At 43.6% G+C, this 21268-nt stretch overlaps 1 long non-coding RNA gene across 1 annotated transcript in view; it reads right to left on the bottom strand.

The window, feature by feature from the left end:
- Positions 1-12654, bottom strand: part of Gm2447 (predicted gene 2447) — a 36931-nt gene extending 24277 nt beyond the window's left edge. Inside the window, exon 1 of the long non-coding RNA NR_038079.1 lies at positions 12522-12654. This is a non-coding gene — a long non-coding RNA (predicted gene 2447). The remainder of the gene's footprint in view (positions 1-12521) is intronic.
- Positions 12655-21268: the final 8614 nt, after the last annotated feature.

Raw genomic sequence — 21268 nt, 5'->3', positions numbered from 1 at the left:
GTGTTGGGAGGTTTAATCAAAAGACTGTTTCTCCGAGTCCTCAGCTTTCGTAAACGCTAAAATTATCCCCAGCTCCTCAGAGCATTATTCGCGGTTCCATATGGTTCTTGTGTTAGCAATCCAGCAATTCATCACTCTGTTTACATACTGATGATACACTTAGACTGATAGTTGACTTCCTTCAGAGACGGTGCCTCGCAAAAGATGTATAAATGGCTACTTCACAGCAATAGAATAGATGTCGCACTAAATGGAAACTAGTAATCGTTTGACTACAAATCAGGGCCCCTTTCTTTATATTTACACACACAACATCACATATTTATACACAAGCACAAGGTCTGGCTGTGTCAGAGTCCCCAACATTTTCAACTACGTCAAAGGCTATGTGTTGATTTCTGAAATAACAACTAGAGTTCTAGGTATAAACAGCCTCGCATCGAAATGTATATAAGGTAAATATACAGCTATCAATATACACAGAAATGTGTGAGATACTCCCCTTTTCTGCTTGTTTTTATCTTTGGTATATGTCACAGTGGTATTTAAAATCTGCCAAGAGACATCAATGACTGAAATAAGTAGCCCCCTTTTATCTATTATAGTGCCACAGAACCTTGAGTTGGATGAAATTCTAAAGGTATCTACTCTAACTTCTAAGCAAATATAAGAGCCCCTCTTTTACAAAGTAACAGATAGTTGTGTGTATGCTTGAATACCCTGTATGATGGCAAACTCACTTCTCCACACAGCTAAATGTTGATTAAATCTTTCTTATATCAAGCCAGAATATGTTCCCAGTAATTTCCATATCTGATAGAAATGAAACTTGTCTTCCCTGTCAAACTAGCTCCTCTCTATTTTCCATTTAGTAGTGTGTCAAGCTCAGTGGCTGCAGTATTGCTGGGCTGGCCTTGGCCTGCTTGTTGCAAGAAAGGAGGACAGAGAGGTGTGGTACAGAGAGGAGATCATGAAAGAAGGGGAGGGGGTGGGAGGAAAGAATGAAGGAAGTAGTAACATTCTCCCACCAGGTCGCCATTACAATTCATAAGCAGCTGCTATTCCCAGCTAATCATTCTTCAGTTACCATGAGATATTTGCTGTAAATATTGTGATCTCCTGGCGACCCTCCCTGGATGAAATATCCTCTACACGTCCAACAAGAGTGTGTAGCCACAGTCAGAATGATCCTGAAGCTACGTCTTTGTTTTCATAGGTATATATTGCCAAACCTGTACCCACCCAGATTTGTGTCTTGTTTTGTTTGTTTTCATGAGTTGTTTAGATGACATGATTTCCCATTCTATACATGTATCTTCTCCTCTAGAACTCCACTGTCTCTCCCTGATGTTCACATGGGCCTTCTTTGGAACTTCAAGTGATTTCGATGATTGGTTGTCGTCTCAACTCTAATTCTGGCCTAGGTCACCAGAGCATCTCCTTTTAGACATCAAACCATAATACACAGAGAGTAGAGCCAATGGTGGTGAAGTGATAAATGATGATAAATGATGCAACACTGAAGCTGGGGCAAACATTTCATCAATTTTAATGCTGAGAAACAAGTAGACAGTCAGTTTCGAGAATTGTGGATGAACAACCAGAGAGAAGAAAGGCAGAGACTCTGTGGGGAAAGAGAGAGAAGAGGGGAGGCTGCCTCCCTCTGGTTTTTCTGCTTGGGGTTTGTTACAGTTAGACAACCACCAGCCACAGACCCTCCCTCTTTGCATGTGACATACTTGAACATACATCAACACGCGTGTGGATGCCAGAAGTCAGCATCATATGTCTTCCTCAGTAGGTCTCCACCTTGCCTTTTGAGTCAATGTCTCTCACTGAACCAGGAGCTCACCGATTCAACTAAGCCAGCTGCCCAGTAACACATGGTTTTTTCTCCACCTCTACAGCAGTGGGAACACAGACAGTCTCTGTTGTGCCCAGACTGTAAGGAGGTTCCAAGAGTTCAAGCTCGGGTCCTCACGTGTATGCAGCAAGCACTACTACTGGGCCATCTTTCCATCCTGCCTCCTGAATTTTGTATTTTCAGAAAACAAGAATATTTTTGTTTCTGCTGATTTTAATTGTTATTTTTGCTCTATCCACACTCATGCCTGCAGGTTACCTATCCAATTGTCTAGACTGAAATTTTAGGGAGTACGTAAGGAATGTTTTACTTTTGGTCTTCTGCATCTTTTTTTGTTGCCGTTGTTGTTCTGTGGCTCTCTAGATGCGTTCCTGTTCTCTCAACAGAGCCTTTTCTTTATCTTGCTGGTTCAATCAGTTCCGTGTTGTGTGAAGAACATGACAGTCAAAGGATTAGGCTACTTGTTGTCTTATGTGCCTCATTCGTAGCCCAAACATGTGATTGCAGATAAGAATTCTTAGCCCAAGTATACAGGTATAGATAAGAATTCTTCACTTTTAACTGTCTCTTAAATCTGACTACACACAAATACATGCACATGCACACAACTATAACTGCAGCAAATAGTTATTTTGTCTTTGTTATATGTTAGGCTCTAAGTTAAATACATGAAGCTTCTCAGGTAAGCCTCACTATCTTATACATTTCTGATAACTAATTATAATTATTCATTTATTGTTGTTATCAATCTGTGGTTTTATTTATAATTTAGACCAAACAATATAAATTATCAATAATTTGTTTGTGATTGTTATTTATTTATAATTATTATAAATTTATATTTTTAGATAAAGACCCATCTACTTATATGTTATGGTTGAAAAATGGTACCTAGTTAGGAGGCATTAGAGCAGAGACAAATCCAGTCATGGTTTGCCTCCTAAACAAATAAGACCAACTTCGACATCGCCTGTCTTAACCCTTGTGTTCATGAAACATTAGCTCTCGGTACTACCGTTATTATTGTTGTGGTGTTCAGCTCATTAAGATCACAATATTCATCTGTGGCTCCAGAGAAACTTGATTATTTCATAATCTAGCATCTTTTCACATGGCTACCAATAAACCCAAAGCCATCCATTTAAGTTAGTGATTGATAGACACAAGTTCTCAAATTATTCATGGGCTTTGTTCAGTGCCACTCTTACAAGTTACTTGTTCAGCGAAAAATCATTTTGACACTGAAATGATGTTTTAAAAATGAGCACATCACAAAAAATTCACATACAGTTGAAATCGTAAACTCTAAGCCCATTATAATTTACAGCAACAGCTTTTGCCTACACATTCTTCTCTCTTGAACTCTGTTCAGAACTAAATACAGCCATGTCATCACTGGAGCCCATCCGTACTGAAGGCATGTGTTCTTGAGGTCCTATAATTATTTTTATATACATTTTTTATTAAAATAGAGCTAATAGATTCTTGTTTACAGCTCAACCTGAGCACACCCATAATAAATACATCATGGATGAGTGAAAATGCTTAGCGGTGAGATGTTAGGGAAGCCTACATCCTGGGGTGGAAAAGGTGGAATGCTGGGAGAGAGGCTGAATAGGATTCCAGACCAGTGGTTCTCAACCTTCCTAATGCAGGGGCCTTTTAATAAAGTCCCTTGTACTGTGGTCATCCCCAACCATACAATGATTTCACTGTTACCTCGCAACTCTAAGCTAGCTATTGTTAGAAATTGTAAAATGTAAACAGCCTGATGTGCAGGATATCTGACTAGTGACCCCTGTGAAAGAGGGTCACGACCCACCGGTTGAGAACCAGGGCTCTAGGGCATGTTTGTTCATTTTCCACTCCTAAGACAAAATGCCTAAGAAAACTGACAGTCAGGAGAAAAGGACAGTTGGGTTCTTACAGCTGCAGAAGTCTCATCGGATGTCACTTGACACCATGACTGTGAGTGAGGCAGAGCACCCTGCAAGAGAGCAGGCAGTAGACCAGAGCCTTGCACCTCAGATGAGAGAGAGAGAGAGAGAGACAGACAGACAGACAGACAGACAGAGACAGAGACGGAGACAGAGAGACAAAGAGACAGAGAGACAGAGAGACAGAGACAGAGAGACAGAGAGACAAAGAGACAGAGAGACAGAGAGACAGAGACAGAGACAGAGAGACAGAGAGAGACACACACACACACAGAGAGACAGACAGACAGACGGGGGCACAAAGATAAGATGAACCCTTCAAAGGGCCCCCCATTCTGTAATCTGTTTTCTTCAATCAGAGCTATGTGATGGATTGTGGTTAGCAGCCTCCTGATCCAGTCACCTCACACAGTCCCACCTGATTTCAGCATATATGAACCCTGAAGGGATCCTTCATAGTCTAACAATAATATGGGGGTAAGCTGAACGTCAGTAAGAGAACTCCCCTTTTTTATGAGTACAGAGAGAAAGCAGGTTGAATTGGTGGTAATCCTGAAATTTGTAATACCGATGAAGAATTAGCCTGGTATTACAGACCTGTGACACAGCAGCCTGAAGCAAGGAGATGAAAAGGTGAAGGCCAGCCTAGGCTACAGTTTAAGGCTATCCCGTGTCATTCATTAAGGACCTGTCTCAAAATAAAAAGTAAAAAAGACTGGGGCTCTAGCTTAGTGACAGAGCATTTGCCTGATCCACATAAAACCCTGAATTCCAGCCTCAGCATTTCAAAGAAGGAGGAAGAGGAGGAAGGAAGAAGGAAAAGGAGGAGGAGAGAAAATCATGATATAACTATGTTAACCAAGAAACACGGATACCTCCCTATCACCAAAGTTAGTGAGAAAAGCACTTGGGAACTTAATGAGATGAAGAGGTTATTAAACATTACCCAGAGTCTCTCTACTAATCCCTAGCTTTAAAGTGTATGTGCTGTCTAGTTTTATGTCAACTTGACACAAGCTAACGTCATCTGAAAGGAGGGAACCCCATTTGAGAAAATGCCTCCATAAGATCAGTCTATTATAGGGCATTTTCTTAATTAATGACCGGTGGGGAAGGTCCCAGCCCATTGTGAGTAGAGCCACCCCTGGGCTGGTGGTCCTGGGTTCTATAAGAAACCAGGCTAAGTAAGCCATGGGGAGCAAGCCAGTAAGCAGCCCCCCTCCATGGTCTCTGCATCAGCTCCTGCCTCCAGGTTCCTGCCCTGCTTGAGTTCCTGTCCTGACTTCCTTAGGTGATAAACTACAAAGCAGAAGTTTAAGCAAAAAAAAAAAAAAAGGTGTTACATCACAGTAGTAGCAGAGAACACTTGTCCATGACTTGAAGAGGAATTCTTCCAGCACAGAGCAGTGCCCTGCACTGGGAGTTGGCTCAGGCCATAAAAGTATTACTACACCACCTGGATAACCTTAGGCCCACTAAATTGATGGTTGCCAACATCTACTTATGTTCTTCCCCAGGGCCTCAGAGAAAGAGAGCTAATTTTAATTTCTACTCCTCGATTGTCCTCAGTGGGAATAACAGCCTCTTGCTGCAACTAGCCCGTGTTTAACTGACAGGTCTGGGCCTGAGTGGTGGCTGATGGAGGAAACGTTCTCTCTTCTTCCCAGGGGTCCCCTAAATGTTTCAGGCTCCGGGCACTCACTAGGAGCTAAACTTCCACGTACTTCTTAGACCAAATGCCTTAAAAACGAATTCACACACAAAATTCTTCACATCACCGTTTCTAGCTTTGTTAATTAATGTTCACCCTAAGTGGGAAAGATGTTTGTCTCCTTCCATTGGTGGATGTACACCCGATAAACTGTTACACACTCGTGCAATAGAAATAATGAGCAACACAAGAGGAACGGATGATCAGTGCATAGATTTACTTCATGTGTGCTAAGCTAAATGGAATGAGGCAGACACAAGAGCCTCCACACTGTGTGACTACACATTAAGGGGACACAGAAAAGGCAGAAATCCAGCAAGGGGTTAGCAGTGGTTAGAAGAAAGTTGCCGCAAATCTTGTCCTAAAAGGGCATAAGGGGGTTGGGGAATGAAAAGGGACTGTTCTGTTATTTGACCATGGCAAATGCTGACACAATAATATATCTGCTAAAGTTTAGAGATCTGGATACCAAGAAGAATACATTTAGTATATATAAAACTGCTTAGTAAGTATGACTGATGAATTTTTAAATGGTCTTTTTTTTTTTTTTAATGAAAGAAAAAGTCTGAATGACTGAGATTATATAGTTACTCTTAACCCTTGTGGTGGTTTGAGTATGCTTGGCCGAGGGAGTGGCATTGTTAGGAAGTGTGGCCTTGTTGGAGGAAGTGTATCGTGTGTGAGTGGGCTTTGAGACCCTCCTCCTAGCTGCCTGGGTAACAGTCTGCTTCTGGCTTCCTTTGGATGAAGATGTAGAACTCTCAGATCCTCCAGTACCATGCCTGCCTGGACACTACCATGGTGGGTACACCATGATGATAATGGACTGGACCCCAGAACCTGGAAGTCAGCCCCAGTTAAATGTTGTCCTTTATAGGAATTGTCTTGGAACTGGAGAGATGGCTCAGCTCTTAAAGAATAGGCTCACAACCAAAAAATATAAGAGTTGCCATGATCATGGTGTCTCTTCACAATGGAAACCCTAACTGAAACACCCCTATAAGCATTTAGGTGGCTGTTTTCAAGTGGGAATGATTATATTGTTAACTGAATAGGAAGTCAGTCCTGGCCATGTGACCCAGCAAGGCAGGCTGATAGATGTTCTAGGGATACAGACAGCACTCTAAACTGGATCTCTAGAAGTTGTGAATGGTATACATTGGAGTGTTAAAGAGATAGGTAAGATGGAAACTAACCAGTGCCATGGGTGGATATCCTCTAGGGCAAAGGGCAGATATCTGAATGTTCTGGGAGTAAAAGGACACAGCAACATCTAGTTTCTCAGTGTTCCGTGTGCTTGGCCTTTTAAAGAACTTTCTAATTAGGATTACGTCCCTGTAGTTAGGAATATGACTTGACCAGATAGCATTGGACTGGACTGGATGGAAGGCTTCTGAGGTTGCCCTTGTTCATCTGGTATTTAGATGACACTGCAACTCATCTCCCTTCCATTGAGTTTGTCACTAGAACAAAATAACCAGTTCAGAGAGAGAGAGAGGAGAGAAAAGAGAGAGAAGAGAGAGAAAGGAGAGAGTTTCTATAAAGGCAAACGTTGGGATAAATGGTAAATTTCTGAAAAAAAGAAGAAACAGAGAAAATATAGTTGTTGGGTTATTTTTTTTAATTAAACTAGAATGATCAGGCTGGATGACATAAACCAAACATCTGATTCACAATGGATTGCTCTGGAAGGCAATGGGGTACTTGGCCCAAACAGTGAAACTATCTAGATATTTGGAATTTTAGGTGACTTGCCCAATATTCCTCAAATGTGTTGAAGCATGGAATGCAGGGTTAGTGAAGGTGGATTGAACATGGGAACGGGGATGGCCATGTGCTATGTATATTCACGTTGTAGCCCACGCCAAGTTTCTCTTCTTAGGTACACCACTATGTGTCAGAGAGACAGAATAAAAGACAGATGTGGCTTACATTTGCCCAGATTGTCCCTATTATCCAATACCATAGACACACACACACACACACACGAGCAAGACCGTGAAGATGTGAGGAAGTTGGACATCACACAAGCACTTCAGGGTCTCACAGAGTTCTGTTGGTGGCTATTAAAGCCTCTAGATTTTTCCCATAGGAAAGAATGAACAATCAATCAAACGCCACAAGCATCCTCCTGGTGTAACAGAACCCACTGCTGTATTGCACACGAAGTACAGGTCATGTCATGTTTTGGGTTGGCATAGGAACAGTCTTGGAAACTTTCAGAGCCGCAGGGTCAGAATGTCAGGACATTTACAGTGGAGGAAATGCTTGCAGTGACTGCTGATAAGTCTGTCAGACCATCTCTCCTCTCTCTCGCTGGCACACTGCCTAAGAGTCTAGTGTGGTTCTGGGATACTTGCACAAAACATATGGCACCTTCTCAACACACTTCCGTTTGAACCCCTTCCAATGTTCCGCAGTGCCTACAGGAAAAACTGCGGCCCAGGAACATGGGGAGGGGGCTAGTGAAGGTGGAGGGAACATGGGAGTGGGGATGGCTGTGTGCTGCGTATATTCACATCGCAGCCTATGCCCAGTTCCTCTTCTTAGGTATACCACTATGTGTCAGAGAGACAGAATGAAGGACAGATGTGGCTTACATCTGCCCATATTGTCCTTATTATTCTATGCCTGCACCTCTCCTAGCCCCCACACTTGCTTACTCCAAAAACCTCAACTTTGCCTATCATCCACATAGTGAGTGCAAGAGAGAGAGGCAATTGGACTTCTGGATGCCAAGAGCCTTAGAGAATGCCAGCCACACTCTCAATTGTGTGTCTCAGTTTTTGAAAGCCAATAAGTGGCTGGCTTTTTCAAGTACATTTTAAATTAGATTGCATTTTTAAAAAATCTTTTGTTGTTTCTGTTTGGTTGGCTTGGGTTTGGGGGAGCTGAATTATTTGTTTTATTGTGTTTCTTCCTCCTCCTCCTCCTCCTTCTTCCTCCTCCTCCTCATCCTCCTTCCTCCTTCCTCCTTCCTCCTTCCTCCTTCCTCCTTCCTCCTTCCTCCTTCCTCCTTCCTCCTTCCTCCTTCCTCCTTCCTCCTTCCTCCTTCCTCCTCCTCCTCCTCCTTCCTTAGCATCCTGGCTGCAGGGATTACAGTCATATAGCACAAATGACTGTGACTTAAAGTATGACCTTTTCTGTCATTCCTTCAGGCTACTCTTGTGAGGAACTTGAGCTTTTCTTAGGACATTTTCCATCGATGCCATTATTGTCTTTTGCATCTCCATGAGATGAGTGTAGAAACGGTGAGTCCCTGGGCTAGGCCTCGTTGAGCAGAGACCTCTCCCTAAGTCCCAGGGGAAACTGCCATCGTGACCTCTCCTGGAAAGACTCCCAGGGTGAAAACAAAGGCTTCTCTGGGACAAAATTCCTTCTACATAAGAGGCAATTGTCCAGCTCACCCGAACACAGAAGCAAGTAAGACCAGGTAAGAGATGTGCTTCCTGGTGTTTTAATCTTTCATAGCACTGGGTTCTATGTGAGCAACAGGAGGCAAGCACATGAACTCTGTAAGAAACACAGCAGTCCAATTGCCCTCATGACCCGATTTTCATCCTGTTCTCAAGAAGCAACAATTTAGCAAGTTAACCTGTGGGCATGCCTGTGCCTTGACTGCAGTTGCAAGGGCAGAGCGGTAAGAATTTCTTGACTTGATCCAAATCTGATTGACAGAATTAAAAGCACAATCGATTCTGCAGAAAAGGAGGGCCAGGACTGTGCATGGAATCTCCAAAACTGCTCTCAGGGTAGCTGTCATAATGGGATCTGTGGCCAGAATCTCTTCAGGGCATTTGACTCCCGGGGGATTGAAGAGTGTGGCTCTTCCACTGGAACGCTGCAGTGACTGTTTCCATGAAAATGCATAAAACCTCCATACATGCTTGCTATTTTAGAGCTTATCAGACTGACAGTAGTTATTCTTTTGTTCTGTTTTCCCAGGTCAGAGAAAAAAAATATAGACCTAAGTTCCAAAGGTGATTAACAAATGAATGTCCCTTAGTTCTGTGATTTTAAGCCCTCTGGGGAGAGATTCAGAGGCCTAAGTGAATAACAAGTAATAGTATCTTTCCATCTCATTGGCAGATCAAACGGTGTTTGCTTTTTAGAAATTAGTTTAGCTTTCCAGTAAGGTTATCATACACACGTTCCAGGGCCTCTGATTAGACAGCCCAGGCAGCAACAGGGCAACCAAAGCAAATGCGCATCTGTCTGGGACATGGGGGACAGCTATGTAGAGTAGAGGAAGGCAAATAAACACAGGAAAACAAGGAACAGCAAGGCTTAGGACATAGCCGGCCACTGCAACTCTGTCACACTTGGTCCTAAACTATCACGCTGCTGGAGAGGGGGTCAAGGGCTTCCCAGCATCACTGGGTTCAGGAAAAGGGTAGAAGTTTGTTTTGTTTTGTTTCGTTGTTTTTGTTTTTTTGTTTGTTTTTAATCACTTCTAACCTACTTTGCAAATCAGGTTAAGTTTAAGAAATCTCTCTTCATGGACGAGGATGAGGAAGACAAAGAAAAAGCGGTCCTGTTCTATAGCTGTCTCAACCAAACACTCACCATGGGAGGCTCCTGGGGAGGGCGAATACAGACAGTCTACACCGCTTCACTTCCTGCTTTGCTGTCAATTTGTTTTGGTTTTGATTTTCTTTTTTTCTTTTCTTTGTCCAGGGTATGGAAAACATGAGAATATTCACCTGTATTTTCCTTTGTAAATCTGAATTAACAGTCCAACAGTTCGTTTCTTACAATGCAGAAGGAACCGCAAGTGGGCAGCAAGCCTATTGGACTAGGAGCCCACTAGTTTTGTAGAACTAAGGGTCCTGGGACACCCCTTGCATGGTCACCCTGGAGAAGAACAAATTCCCAAACAAGTCCCAAAGAGGTTCTGTGGCAGAGCACTCTTCCCGTCCAGCCATTGGCTCCATTGGAGTCACTTCCTTTAGTTACATATGATTTTTAGCCCATGTAGGGAGTGGGAGAAGGGAAAGAGCTTTTCTCCTGCTTCGGTTCTCAAGGCCAGAGGCTCTTCCTTGGCCAACTCAGAACAGACACAGCTGGTCAAGTTCTCACTAGATGTTACCTTGTCCTCCCTCTAGGGACAGGCTGGGCTCACAAAGCAGAGGCTTTAAGGTCATCAGTCAACCCTGCTTCACGATGGGATCAGCAGAGTTTGTTTGACCAGCATATCGTCTGACTAAATCTTAAGCCAACTGCACCAGGACCCCTGGGGTTGGAGTCTAGGACTGTGTTTAGTTGGACTGTGTGCTCATATTTAAAATAGCCATCCTAGAACTAAGCCAGAAAAGCCAGACTGAACTGGCACCCCTGGTGTACCTATAACTGATGAGAGGGCAAGGTTTAAATTCAGTGTATAGCAACTGAAACAATAGATAACCACCACTTTCTCACCCCATTGGTGCACTCTCTGCAAGGCAGCTAGTTTACAGGCCATTAGGCTAAATCCAGGCCCTGGTTCATGTCATTCCCCCTAACCTCCAAAAGAGCCTAGAAGGTCTTTCCAGCCTGAACTGGAGAAAGACAATAAAGCAAATGCCATGTTCTCCAGAAGGAATCTATCTCATCACCCACTGACCCATATCGGGATAATTCATCCTGCAGAATAAAGGCATCCATAGCCTCTGAAGAATGCGATCCAGTGCCACCTCTCCCTGCTTCTCCTGGCCCCAGTCACCCTCACACACTTTTCATTTTCCCCTAGAAAAGCAGGAATCGGATCCTGAAGAGAGCAGGTGTCTTCCCCAAGGCCAACCCCATGAGGTAAGTGACACCCCCATCCGATCCACCCACCCTTCATGCCCCAGGCAGGTCCCTTGCTCTCTGCCCTCCTGGATAAACCTGGTTCAAGGTTGCCCAGCAGCCTGGTGTCCCAGCTTTTCGAAACAGTGATGGATTCATTTCAAATCAGGGGCGACCGAACTGGGAGCTCAGGTGCTGCAGAAATGGCAGGTGGTTGGAGCTGACTTGACAGCAATTAAATGTACAAATCTTTGATTAGGCTCCCAGGCATGGAGTCATTAGCGGCCCAGAAGGGACCAGCTTGCTTTCCTCCGCCTCATTAGCTGTTTCACCGATGTTACTTTAAAAAGCACTGGGGTGGGGGTGGAGAAACCTCTCTGGTACAGATGAGGGAAGTTGAGTGACAAACAGGTCACTGCTGTTTCTGCGGTGTGGTCCCTGACCTGAGAGTGCACATCTGCTGGACTGTGAAATAGGCCCACGGCTGACTCAGTTGACTCCGTCAAGTCTTTGTTTGGGGGAGCACTCCTCTGGGGTTCAGAGTCCCAGACTACAGAGAAGCTAGTGCACTTCTCTGCAGTTTTTCTGGTTGACAACTAGGTTTGGGGTTCAAAGTCCACATCTGCCTTATTATCCTGCACAGCCCGGCTCTTTCCACCATTCACACTCAGAGTTATCGCAGGTTTGCTGGGTGGTACTGGAGTATAAGAGACGACTAGAAACAACTGTGCAAATTATCTCCCTGACAGACAGCATTAAAAAAGGGACCGTGTCTCACAAACTCATGTGCAATTCTGCGTGGCTATTGATTTGATATGAAAATCACTCATTCCAAATTTGTTTATATTGCTCTCAGTCTGTCAGTCCCTGGATTAATACTTGCAAAGCTCGGAAAATGTTTACTGCCAATGATGAACCTCACGTTAATTTGCATGGGAAAGCTATGGTAAAGGATACCCTCCATTTTTTTTCATTTAGACTCTATCATAAGGAAGCGTCAAGCATCCCTTTCCTGGTTTGTTTATTTGACCAACAGCTGTCCTGGTTCTGCTTTGTTTGCGTATCGTTTTATCAATAAATATAAAAAGGACGAAATGATGGAGAAAATATGCCAGCATATGATCTGATGAATATCTTATGTGTCTTAACTCACGCAACCCCACAGGGACTCTTTAAGACAGATCTCTTTAGTATTTCCACTTTAGTTGTAAGAGAGAAGAAGCACAGAGCAAGTTTAACTTACCTACAGCCACACTGTAGACGACAGTTGAAATTCAGCCTGCTGGCCACAAACACCAGCACCTATCATTCCAGCACAGCACGAGTTAAAGGCAGAGCTGGCAAGATGGTTCAGCAGAGGAAGGGACTTGCTGCTCAAACCTGGTCACCTGCGTTTGGCCTCTAGATTCTACACATGGGTGGAAAAGGGAAGTACTTCACAAAGCTGTCTTATAACACACACACACACTCTCTCTCTCTCTCACTCACACATGCGCATGGTAAGGAGAAAAAAATTTATGAGAATTATTATTTGCCTATGGAAATGAATTCACACTGGAAATGTTGCTTGATCCAGGTTTTGGATTACAAATGAAGAAGCCACGGCTTTCAATGTAACAAGAGACTTGACAGTCAGTTTCTATAAACCTGTAAACATTTGCCAAACTAACTTCCTATACGTTTAGATAACTTCTGAACAAGTGTCCTTCAAACATTATTGAAATAAAAAACTTTGTATTTAAAGTTATCCCATTAAATATTTGTCATAAAATAAAACTTTATAAATAAAAAAGGAGACTGTACGGTAGAGTTTTTTTTTTTTTTTAAAGCAAACAAACAAACAAAGGCATCAACTATATGAGAACCTTGGAAAATTTTGAAGAAGGATTCTATTAGTTAGATTGGAACTAAGGGAATTTTAGGTGCTGATTGAAGCTTTGGGTAGAGATGGAGGGCAAAAGAGAAGTCAAAGGAAGGGGAAGGTAAGGGCAGGCCATGGAAGAGCAGAGAGCAAACGTGATCAAATGAACTCCAGCGAGGCCAATGTGAGATGCTGTCAGAAGGTCAAGGTGAACTTAAACATGAAGACCATTCAGCCAGAGAGTATAGTTAATTCTACAAAACTGCTGCAGGTTTAAGAGTGGAAGATTAACATTAACATGATTTATGAAAAACATGGAAGGCAACAGAGAAATGCAATCAAATCAGTGCAATGAAAGGTAGGGATTGTTCTTTTTAAAAAGAATAACAACCTACTGCGTAGTTTTTATCTAGATCAAATACGCTGAGAAGAATTCCTTTGTCAACTGTATTGTGTTCTATAGAGGTATTGCTGTCTTTAACAACATACCCTTGTGAGTGATCTTTTGTACAAAATCGGGGTGACACCCTGGCCTATGTGGGCATCAGATGGGACAGGCCACCAACAGAGTTCTGTAGTTCGCAGTTGACAAAGAGGAGGAGCTTTCCTAAGACATCTGTCAGAGCAACCCAGAGAGCATGCTCAGATTTCCTTGGCGTCCTGATGATGTGTCAGTCATGCATCTAGAGTGACGGGGCTCCCCTCTGTCAACTGCACCGAGGAGTAGCCCTAGCCAGGGAGAAGAAATAATTATCACTTCTGTGCTGCCAGCAACTCAAACAGATGGCCAGGTAGCACCTTGTTCACTGTGTTCTGAAACTTCTCAACAACCCACTAACTTCTCTTAGACCATTTTCTGCTTCTTTAGAAAACAACCCATATATTCTGACCTCACATTTGACAGCTAACTGGGTTCACATCCCACCATATATTCCAAAACTTGCTTGTTTCATGATATCCCTGTTCTTTCTGATCATTTCCACTGAGTTGGAAGGCCTTGCCTCTGCAGGCCTGGGTAAAAGTCTACTCCTTTGATAACAGTACATAATATCTTTGCTGCCTCCCTGGTTCCTGGGGAAATGTTCAATTGCTATGGGAGGTCTCCAGTGATTTGGGGGTTTCCAAAACTTTAAGCTGACACATAACCCCGGGGCAAAGAGAAGACAATTAAAGATTTCATAAATTAAAAATTTATGAAAATTAAAATAAAAATAAATGAAAATTAAAGTTTTCATAATTGTGATATGGAGCTAAAATGAAAATGGGGTCTTAGCCAGTTAAACAATAGTGATTAGAAGACACATATGTTTTTCTGTGGTCATCCCCACCCCATCCCACCCCCGCCCCACCATAAGCCTTTCAGGGATAAACAAGAAGGCAGAAAGATCACCGTTAGCATTGGGAGCCTGTGTCCCTGGTTGTTCCTTGAAAGTAGGGTTTGCCTAGCATCACTAATTGTCTTACATTCCCAGACTTGCCATGCATCTGTGAGGCCAAGATGTAGTCCTGAAGGATTGTTCCAGACTATTTCCCATTCTGTACTCAATCTCTTAGTGGAGAGACTAAGTCGCCCAGGAACTACAATGGGCTTTGTCACAGATTCGTATATTTTAAACCAAGTCTTGGATATGATGTTTCATCTGCCTCTTATCCTTCTTTGACAGTTTTTTTAGTGGGAACTCCAAATCTTCACAACTTTCTCGAAAGGCCTTAACAATCACCATGCTTCGCTTAGGGAATGCAGCCTGTGTTTCTATGTTGTTAAAAGCTTACTATTATTACATGCAAAATGTGAGGTTGCCCATCTGCAAAACCTTGAAACCCACTTACCTTTTTGGCAGAGTTTCACAAACTGTGGACAAAGGGTCAGTTCTGTTTGCTTGGTTGCTCTAGGGCCAGTTCTCAACCTGTGAGTTGCAATGCCTTTGGGGGCTGCATATCAGATGTTTACATTACGGTTCATAGTGGACGCAAAGTCAAAGTTATTAAGTAGAAACAAAATAATTTTATGGTTGGAGCTTGCCCTAACACGAGAAGCCATATTTAAGGGCTGCTGCATTTGGTAGGTTGAGAAACACTGTCAAGTTCCTTTCCACGCAGGCTCGTGGCATTGTGCTCATCTGTCTCCTTGGTAACTCTAATTCATCATCTCTAGACTTTTTCTTTTGCCTCTGTAGCATCCTCCTCTTCATAAGTTCTTCTCTATCCAATGAAAAACTTTCCATAGCTTTGATGGTATGACCTAGGAGGTAAAAATGCTGCACAGCCTGACAACCTGGGTTCAAACCCTGAGGCACACCTAATGGTAGAAGGAGAGAATTAACTACATAAAGGTATTCTCTGACCCTTGTGTGCACACCACAGCATGAACACCCACATGTACACATCATACATACAACAACGATAATAACAGTTTGATTCCCCTTACTAGAAGAAAAAAAAAATAGTACCCTATGTACTGTTGCCTTTCCATAGCTATGGTAAAATACTTAACAAAAGACACTTAAGAAAGGAAGGGAGGGAGGGAGAGAGAAGGAAGAAGGGAGGGAGGAAGGAAGGAAGGAAGGGAGGGAGGAAGGAAGGAAGGAAGGAAGGAAGGAAGGAAGGAAGGAAGGGAGAAGATGAAGGGATGGAGAGAGGGCTTATTTTGACCCATTGGCTAGAGCTGTCCTCCATCACCGTGGGGAAGAATGGCAGTGAGACATCAGGTAGGGAGAGGATGAAGCCAGCAGCTGATCACACGGGATCTACACTCAAGAGGTAGAGAGAGGTGAATGTGGCCGCTCAGTTTTCTTCCCTCTGCTTTTATCTAGCCCAGAACCCAGCCCATGGGATGATGCCATCCACATTCAAGACAAACCCTTCCTTCCTCAGTTAAACTTCTCTAGAAACACTCTTACAGAAATACCCAGAAATGTGTCTCCAGTCAAGCGAATGGTGAAATTCCCGGTCACACTCTGTAACTGTTTTCTGCCACCTCCTTCTACTCACTTTTCCTTTTCTCAGAATATCTCAGCTAAAGTCTGGATCCCCTGCCTCTCCTTCCTTCTCACATCCTATCCTCTCCCCATCCACATATCTTTGCTACGTCAGTTAGCCCCTTCTCTGTCTTAACTCAGGGACAGACAGATGGTTCTCGAGATGGCTCATCGTTCGCTTCTTCAAACTCTGTTCTAGTTTCCGTCACACCTCACCCTCTTCTCTCATTTTCAACCTCTCTCATATTGATTTTTTTCCTCTTTTGCTCCTTAAATAGTGCTATTCAGAATGTTTCTTCCTTTGCTCTCTTCTCTTGCCTTGCATTCTTTCACAGGAAACATCTCCTATAGCAGGGTTGCAACATCTAAATCCGATCCCATCTGGGATCTCTTGGAAGACACCACGGTTTTATACACACACACACACACACACACACACACACACACACACACACACACACACACATACTCTACACTCATCCTTTCCAAACAACCTCATCTTTGTCTTTCCTACACATGCTTTTTTAAAAGGTCTCTCATATCAACAGGTGGGCCACTATTTATCCAGTCGCCTAGGTTAGAAACCCCGAAAATGATCTTAGCTTTTCTTTTCTCCACCAATGCCTACAACATCATTCACCACCTAAGTTCTCAAACAACAACAAATAAACAAACAAAAAACAAAAACAAAACAAAAAACCAAAAAGCTTCCACCCACTGGTATATTCCTGGGTAAGGTATCTCTGCTTTTCACTGGGGAGGTAGTGATACCACCTACCCATCCTTTCTGCCCACTCCTGCCTTCCTCAAATCTACAGTCATATTATCCTCATGCTTAAATCCCTTTTTAGACAATCACTCCAATAAAAATTAGTAGTAATGCTTCATTATTTTTTAATTCCTCCAAAGATGATCCCCTATAAGTTTTCTTCTTCTTCTTCTTCTTCTTCTTCTTCTTCTTCTTCTTCTTCTTCTTCTTCTTCTTCTTCTTCTTCTTCTTCTTCTTCTTCTTCTTCTTCTTTTCTTTCTTCTTCTTCTTCTTCTTCTTCTTCTTCTTCTTCTTCTTCTTCTTCTTCTTCTTCTTCTTCTTCTTCTTCTCNTCCTCCTCCTCCTCCTCCTCCTCCTCCTCCTCCTCCTCCTCCTCCTCCTTCTCTCTCTCTCTCTCTCTCTCTCTCTCTCTCTCTCTCTCTCTCTCTCGTATTTGTTCTTTGACAATTTCACACAGCATATTCTTTTACTTCACATCATCTTCTTCATCCTTAGCCTCATAGTCTATTGTGGCATCTTGTTATATCTTGGATGTTGGCTCTCTACAAAAGGTTCATGGTTCCTGCTTTGGTCCCAATGGTACTATTAAGGTGAGGTAGAGACTATAAGATTTGGAGCCTAGTTGGAGAACTTCACATCAATGTGGACTTGTCCCCAGACTGACTGGAAAGACTCTTGCTCCCTCAATCTTCCACTCTTTGCTCCCTAGCAAAGCAATGAATGGGTTTCCCCCTCTACATCCTCCTGACACAATATGCTACCTAACTATAGTGTCCAAGCAACAGGAACGTCCGAAACCGTGATCCCAACAAATGTCTCGTCTTTGTGAGTTACATATCAGAATATGTGTTATAAAACAAGGGAATACCATGCTCAGTCTCCACCATTTCCAGAACATTAAGACAACAACGATCACCATTGTCATTGTCATCACCACCACCTAACTGTGGTGGGTCTTCATTGTGTACCAAGGGACAATCTGTGCATATGCACTCTATCATTTATTCCTCAGAGTAACCCTGTCTAGTAGGCACTTCCATGATTCTCACTCTACACACGGAAACTGGGTCAGATTGAGGCTAAGTCACTTGTGAAGACCTGCATGGTGGCTGAGTCCCTAGATGCTAATCTACCTTTTCAGCTTTTCAGGCAACTGATCACCTCCCATGACACCGCTCTTGAACATTGCCCTGCCTCTGGCCTTTCAGCCTCCCAGTTCTTACTTGTACTGTCTTGCCTATCTTTTCTACCTCTGTGGTTTTTGTCAGTGCTTCAAATGTAGCTTTGAGAACATGTTCTGTCTACAGCCTAGTGTCCACAACACCACTTGAAGTGACTGTCCATTTAGAAAGTCATTAAAACAAGACTAATCCTGCAGTGAAGCCCTTCTTCATGGCCTGGACCTGCTTGTCCTCACTGTCATTGAATTGTTCCAGTCAACTATGCACTCCCCACTTTGATGAGTAGAATCCTCAGAAACCATAAGCCAGAATAAATCTTTCTTCCTCGTTTAGGTCAAACTCTCAAGCTATTCTCCTATTCTATGTTCAAAGCAAAGGACATCATTTGATGCTTCCCTGTCTGGCACTTTCAGACTGTCAACCATTCCAATGATCCTTCCCCATGACATCTCAGCAATTCTCTAGCTGGTGAAATCTACCACACAATCCAGTGCTCCACAGAGGACTTCCAGCAGAGTGACCAAGCTCCTCTGCTTCTCTGGAGTCTCCATTGCCAAAAACACCCAGGTCAGCTGTGGGGCTGGAGGCTAAGGAAATCTCAAAGCTCATGTGTTTAGTACCTTAGCCTACTTACTATTGCTACCACGAACGTATCTTAGATGGGATAATTTATGTAAGGATGTTTTATTGGATTGTAAATCTGGACCCCGGAAGTTTAAGTTATCATACCGGCTTCTCCTTTGCATCCCATGAGCATCTGCCTGCTGCATCAAAACATGACAGAAAGAATGGCACGTTGTGAAAGAGCAAGCATGCTAAATCAGGTCCCTCTGCCTCTTGTCATAAAGCCACAAATGCCATCATATCATGGGCATCCTCCCTTCTAATCTGGCCTAATTTCAATTACCTCCCGAAGCCCCACCTCCAGACAGCTTTAACATGTGAATTGAGGGATTGTCTTGTCAACACATTCAAACCATAGTACTTATGTCCTTTCATTCAGTAGTTTAACCAAGGGAGAACTAACAGACAGCACACATATAGAGTGCCCACAGCTCATAGGAAATGCCCCAAATGATGTAAGATATAAATAGTAGCTACCAGCATGAAAATCCTACAAGATTTGAGGCAGGAATCAAGTCAAGCCAAAGAGAACAATGAACACACCCTTGCAAGATATGATGAAACCAACTCATTTGTGGTTAAGTTTTCCATTTGATAAGCCTTATGATTAGCCAGGCAATGTTGTGAAATGATTATGGCCAGTGTACCAACCCACACAGAGAAGAAGAAAAAAAGCTCGTGATCAGCCACAGAAGATTGTCCTGTGGGCATATCCCTGTCGAGGAGAAGCCGAGGGACAGGACTCAGATAGGCAGAGTAGCTGGGTAAAGTGTTGGATGAAGTACACTCGGTGACACTAGTGAAAGTCCTGTGATGGGGAGAACATGATCAAGAGAAGTGGTCATTTTCTGGTTAATGTTATCTGTTTACAGAACAAAATCACAAGTGTCCCGGGTCATCCTTCATTTACAGGATCACTCTGTACTGTGTCGACCTGATTAAACGAGATTTCGCAGAGCTGTCCAGTGAACTCACGCTACAGAGTACTCACCAGCCTAGATGCTGGCCGCTCTAAGTGCTTTATAATTTTAGGTCATTTAAGCCTCTCAACAAGCCAGTGGTGTGACTCTTGCTGCCTCTTACACACATGAGGATGCGTCCTCGCATCCATGACCCCTAGTGCTGCAGACAGGCGTAATGATTTCAGACATTCTCCTCCTCATCCTCAACACAATCTCATGAAATGAGGCTCTACTACGGCCTCTTTTCCATGGACAAGGAAAGGAAACAGAGGCACTGGATGTAAGACTTGCTTGGGAAGGCAGGTTCAGGTGAAAGGCAAGCAGACACTCTGATCCATGGACTATGTATGCTCTTTAGCACTGACTGCAGGACTGCAACCCCCTCCAAGGGATGAGTGGCAGAAATGGGGTTATTTCCACAAGCCTCTCAATAGAAAGTCTGAGACATTAGCCTAAAACCCCATAGGGACTGTGTGGTGGTTTGAATATGCTTAGCCCAGGAAGTGGTACTATGAGGAGGTATGGCCATGTAGGAGTGGGTGTGGCTTTGTTGGAGTAGGTGTGGCCTTGCTAGAGTAGGTGTGGCCTTGCTGAAGGAAATGTGTCACTGTGAGCATAGGCTTTATCCTAGCTGCCTGGAAGCCAGTCTTCTCCTAGTGGCCTTTAGATGAAATTGTAGAACTCTCAGCTCCTCTTGTACCATGCCTGGCTGGACAGTGCCATGCTCCTGCCTTGATGACACTGAACCTCTGAAACCATAAGCCAGCCCCAATTACATATTGTCCTTATGAGAGTTGCCTTGGTCATGGTGTCTCTCCACAGCAGTAAAACCCTAAGACAGGGTGTCCTGCTCACTAAATGCTCTCTGGCTCCCTGGAGGCTCAGAGGTCATCTCAGCTCTGTCTTTCTAGTGCCACTTTCTGTCTTAGGCAGTAGCAGCAGTTTATGGGCTGGCTTTCAGATTTCCACATTGCACAGAAGCAGGACGTGCTTCTGCTATAAAGGGACCGGAGAGGCCATAATCCTTCCTTGGCCAATGCTGGTTAAATAATCCCCCTCCCCCTGCTTGCCTGGCAGGTTCTCTCTGTGCTAACCAGTGGTTTTACTGTTCTACCGTGGACTCATGTCAACCTGTCTGCCCACTTGTTTTAGATTAGTAATTGGAATTGATTATGCAACCTCACAGACAAGCAGTCTCCATCCACCTTTCAAAATGTGGGTGAGAGCAAATGAAGGTGGGGGGCTGGGGCCACCCCTTTCTCTGCAGGCCACCTGGGGAAGGGCATGTGAAGGAGCTGAAGCAGAAAGTCCAAAGTCATGGTCCTCCATGCCGAAGGGAAACAGCACCATTCCTTCATGATAACTAAATGGTTTTCATTTGACACAAGGACCTCCAGAGGCTGGTATAGCACAGAGAGCTGGCAGAGGAGGAGGAATATGACACTTTCAGATTATGCTATGCAAATTAGTTTGGTCAAGGAAAGAAGTGGGAGAGTCAAGTTCAGGGTGTGAAATGTGACCTGGGGCTTTGTTTCCTAGGCAATGCTGGAGCTCCATCAGGATTGGTGTGTGGCCAGAGTAACAGGTTTATGGGATGGCAGCATCCTCTGCAATGT

This window comes from Mus musculus, chromosome 3 (assembly GCF_000001635.26).
Source record: "Mus musculus strain C57BL/6J chromosome 3, GRCm38.p6 C57BL/6J".
Classification (NCBI taxonomy): Eukaryota; Metazoa; Chordata; class Mammalia; order Rodentia; family Muridae; genus Mus; species Mus musculus.
This window is presented reverse-complemented; position numbering and strand designations above follow the sequence as displayed.